Genomic DNA, 4774 nt, shown 5'->3' with positions numbered 1-4774 from the left:
ACTGCCTTGTTCAGGGGAACAGTGGGTTAACTGCCTTGTTCAGGGGAACAGTGGGTTAACTGCCTTGTTCAGGGGAACAGTGGGTTAACTGCCTTGTTCAGGGGCAAACTCTAGTGTTTAGGGCTGATGACAATCTGTTTACTTCCAAAGAGCTTTCTCCACTCTAGGGTTTAGGGCTGATGACAAACTGTTGTCAGTAATGTGTCTGTTCCTCCAGGTCCCCTGGGCCAGTCCAGCTGTCAGAGTGATGAGTTCCTGTCTGTAGTTTGTCAGTAATGTGTCTGTTCCTCCAGGTCCCCTGGGCCAGTCCAGCTGTCAGAGTGATGAGTTCCTGTCTGTAGTTTGTCAGTAATGTGTCTGTTCCTCCAGGTCCCCTGGGCCAGTCCAGCTGTCAGAGGGATGAGTTCCTGTCTGTAGTTTGTCAGTAATGTGTCTGTTCCTCCAGGTCCCCTGGGTCAGTCCAGCTGTCAGAGTGATGAGTTCCTGTCTGTAGTTTGTCAGTAATGTGTCTGTTCCTCCAGGTCCCTGGGCCAGTCCAGCTGTCAGAGGGATGAGTTCCTGTCTGTAGTTTGTCAGTAATGTGTCTGTTCCTCCAGGTCCCCTGGGCCAGTCCAGCTGTCAGAGGGATGAGTTCCTGTCTGTAGTTTGTCAGTAATGTGTCTGTTCCTCCAGGTCCCCTGGGCCAGTCCAGCTGTCAGAGTGATGAGTTCCTGTCTGTAGTTTGTCAGTAATGTGTCTGTTCCTCCAGGTCCCCTGGGCCAGTCCAGCTGTCAGAGGGATGAGTTCCTGTCTGTAGTTTGTCAGTAATGTGTCTGTTCCTCCAGGTCCCCTGGGCCAGTCCAGCTGTCAGAGGGATGAGTTCCTGTCTGTAGTTTGTCAGTAATGTGTCTGTTCCTCCAGGTCCCCTGGGCCAGTCCAGCTGTCAGAGGGATGAGTTCCTGTGTGGTAACGGTAAATGTCTTCCCGGACGTGGCGCTGTAACGGCCTGGATGAGTGCGGCGGCGCTACCGGCCGAACGGAGCTGTGCCCCCCTCCGACCCCTCCTCGCACCTCCCTCTGCCCCCCCGGCACCGCCCCCTGTACCCAGGCCCAGGTAGGTAACCCAGAGGTTAGGGAAGCAGGCCAGCAACCAGAGTAGAAACTCTGATAGGCACAATGCTCTACACTGGGCCGACCCATTGCTTCCTACGCCTCGGGGGGATTGGGCCGACCCATTGCTTCCTACGTCTCGGGGTTGGTGGGTTGACCCATTGCTTCCTACGTCTCGGGGGTTGGTGGGTTGACCCATTGCTTCCTATGTCTCGGGGGTTGGTGGGTTGACCCATTGCTTACTACGTCTCGGGGGTTGGTGGGTTGACCCATTTCTTCCTACGTCTCGGGGGATTGGGTTGACCCATTGCTTCCTACGTCTCGGGGGGTTTGGGCCGACCCATTGCTTCCTACGTCTCGGGGGTTGGTGGGTTGACCCATTGCTTCCTACGTCTCGGGGGGATTGGGCCGACCCATTGCTTCCTACGTCTCCGGGGGTTGGTGGGTTGACCCATTGCTTCCTACGTCTCCGGGGGATTGGTGGGTTGACCCATTGCTTCCTACGTCTCGGGGATTGGGTTGACCCATTGCTTCCTACGCCTCGGGGGATTGGGTCGACCCATTGCTTCCTACGTCTCGGGAGGATTGGGCCGACCCATTGCTTCCTACGTCTCGGGGGATTGGGCCGACCCATTGCTTCCTATGTCTCGGGGGAATTGGGCCGACCCATTGCTTCCTACGTCTCGGGGGCTTGGGCCGACCCATTGCTTCCTACGTCCTCGGGGGATTGGGCCGACCCATTGCTTCCTACGTCCTCGGGGGATTGGGCCGACCCATTGCTTCCTATGTCTCGGGGGGAATTGGGCCGACCCATTGCTTCTTACGCTCTCGGGGTTGGTGGGTTGACCCATTGCTTCCTACGTCCCGGGGGATTGGGTTGACCCATTGCTTCCTACGTCTCGGGGGTTGGTGGGCTGACCCATTGCTTCCTACGCCCGGGGGGATTGGGTTGACCCATTGCTTCCTACGTCTCGGGGGATTGGGTTTACCCATTGCTTCCTACGTCTCGGGGGGGGGGGGGGTTATGAGTATAAAATAACACATTTTCGTAATTTTCGTAATAATAAGGAACGATAAAGTGGTGTTCTTCTCCTCCAGTCCACTCGCTGCCTGCCCCCTTCGCTGCGCTGCAACGGAGCCCGGGACTGCCCCGATGGCTCGGACGAGGCAGGGTGCCCCGACACGGCCTGCGGGAAACGCCTGGGGAACTTCTACGGAACATTCGCCTCCCCGGACTTCTTCCGTCCCAACCGCAGCGCTGTGGGGGAGCTGAGGTGCTCCTGGCTACTGGACACTCAGGTAGGGAGGAGTTCAACACCTTTACACAATCCATGATCTGATGGTTGCTAGGGACGATTATTTAACCTTTAACTAGGTAAGTCAGTTAAGAACAAATTCTTATTTACAATGACGGCCTACACCGACCAAACCCGGACGACGCTGGGCCAACTGTCTGCCGCTCTACGGGACTCCCGATCACGGCCGGTTGTGATACAGCCTGGATTCGAACCAGAGTGTCTGTAGCGACGCCTCTAGCGCTGAGATGCAGTGCCCTTCGCCACAGATGAATCCGTTCATCGTAGTTTGTATTTTTCCAAATAAATACGTTAATAAACCATAGTTTTCGTGGCAAAATATATTAAGACGCGTGCTGACTGATCTATAGCAGAGTTAGAGATGAACACATGCTGACTGATCTATAGCAGAGTTAGAGATGAACACATGCTGACTGATCTATAGCAGAGTTAGAGATGAACACATGCTGACTGATCTATAGCAGAGTTACACAGCTGAACACATGCTGACTGATCTATAGCAGAGTTAGAGATGAACACATGCTGACTGATCTATAGCAGAGTTAGAGATGAACACATGCTGACTGATCTATAGCAGAGTTACACAGCTGAACACATGCTGACTCATCTATAGCAGAGTTAAAGAGATGAACACATGCTGACTGATCTATAGCAGAGTTACATAGCTGAACACATGCAGACTGATCTATAGCAGAGTTACACAGCTGAACACATGCAGACTGATCTATAGCAGAAAGCATAGCTGAACACATGCTGACTGATCTATAGCAGAGTTAAAGAGATGAACACATGCTGACTGATCTATAGCAGAGTTAGAGATGAACAGATGCTGACTGATCTATAGCAGAGTTTCACAGCTGAACACATGCTGACTCTATAGCAGAGTTACACAGCTGAACACATGCTGACTGATCTATAGCAGAGTTACACAGCTGAACACATGCTGACTGATCTATAGCAGAGTTAGAGATGAACACATGCTGACTGATCTATAAAGCAGAGTTAGAGATGAACACATGCTGACTGATCTATAGCAGAGTTAGAGCTGAACACATGCTTACTGATCTATAGCAGAGTTAGAGATGAACACATGCTGACTGATCTATAGCAGAGTTAGAGATGAACACATGCTGACTGATCTATAGCAGAGTTACACAGCTGAACACATGCTGACTGATCTATAGCAGAGTTAGAGATGAACACATGCTGACTGATCTATAGCAGAGTTAGAGATGAACACAGCTGACTGATCTATAGCAGAGTTAGAGCTGAACACATGCTTACTGATCTATAGCAGAGTTAGAGATGAACACATGCTGACTGATCTATAGCAGAGAGCTAGAGATGAACACATGCTGACTGATCTATAGCAGAGTTAGAGATGAACACATGCTGACTGATCTAGCAGAGTTAAGCACAGCTGAACACATGCTGACTGATCTATAGCAGAGTGCTGAACACATGCTGACTGATCTATAGCAGAGTTACACAGCTGAACACATGCTGACTGAATAGCAGAGTTGGGCCATATGAACACATGCTGACTGATCTATAGCAGAGTTAAACAGCTGAACACATGCTGACTGATCTAGCAGAGTTACACAGCTGAACACATGCTGACTGATATATAGCAGAGTTAGAGATGAACACATGCTGACTGATCTATAAGCTCCGGCCAAACAGAAGCTTGTTTAGTTGTCTGTCACAATGGAAAATCACTGAAATTAGTTATTTTTGGTTTTTACGTTTTTTAATCAATACGTTTGCCCTCGGTCGACTACTTGATGGATCTAACTCAGTCCTCCTCCTAGGACCCTAAGCCCATCGTGTTGCAGCTGGACCTGGGGTTAGGGCCAGGGGACTCCCTCCATGTCTATGATGGGCTGGTCCAGAGAGCAGAGCGCTCCTGCAGGCCCTGTCGATCATAACAACAGGAGACCAGCCCTGTTAGAATCCAGTAGAGGACAGATGAGTCTGCAGTACCTGGCCCAACCACTCAGCCCTGGGCATGGGTTCAACGCTACATACCAGGTAGGCTAACCCTGACCCTAACCTTGACCTTAACCCTGACCCTAACCCTGACCCTAACACCACACAGCCCTGCGCAAGGGTTCAACGCTTACATACCAGGTAGGGCAACCCGACCTTAACCCCTGACCTTAACCCCACCCTAACTTCCTGACCCTATCACTGACCCTAACCCTGACCTTAACCCCTGACCCTAACACCACTCAGCCCTGGGCATGGATTCAACTCTACATACCAGGTAGGCTAACCCTGACCCTAACCCTGACCTTAACCCTGACCATAACCCTGACCCTAGCACCACACAGCCCTGACATGGGTTCAATGCTACATACCAGGTAGGC

The 4774-nt window shown here is 51.6% G+C and overlaps 1 long non-coding RNA gene across 1 annotated transcript; it reads left to right on the top strand.

Annotated features, from left to right (window-relative positions):
- The first annotated feature begins 1030 nt into the window (after positions 1 to 1030).
- Positions 1031 to 4312, top strand: LOC124030361. The gene is made up of 3 exons (XR_006837951.1): positions 1031 to 1093; positions 2188 to 2388; positions 4217 to 4312. It is a non-coding gene; the product is annotated as an uncharacterized LOC124030361 (long non-coding RNA).
- Positions 4313 to 4774: the final 462 nt, after the last annotated feature.

This window comes from Oncorhynchus gorbuscha, unplaced genomic scaffold, assembly GCF_021184085.1.
Source record: "Oncorhynchus gorbuscha isolate QuinsamMale2020 ecotype Even-year unplaced genomic scaffold, OgorEven_v1.0 Un_scaffold_10845, whole genome shotgun sequence".
NCBI classification, from domain to species: Eukaryota; Metazoa; Chordata; class Actinopteri; order Salmoniformes; family Salmonidae; genus Oncorhynchus; species Oncorhynchus gorbuscha.
The sequence above is the reverse complement of the archived record's forward strand: the minus strand, read 5'-3'. Positions and strand labels throughout refer to the sequence as shown.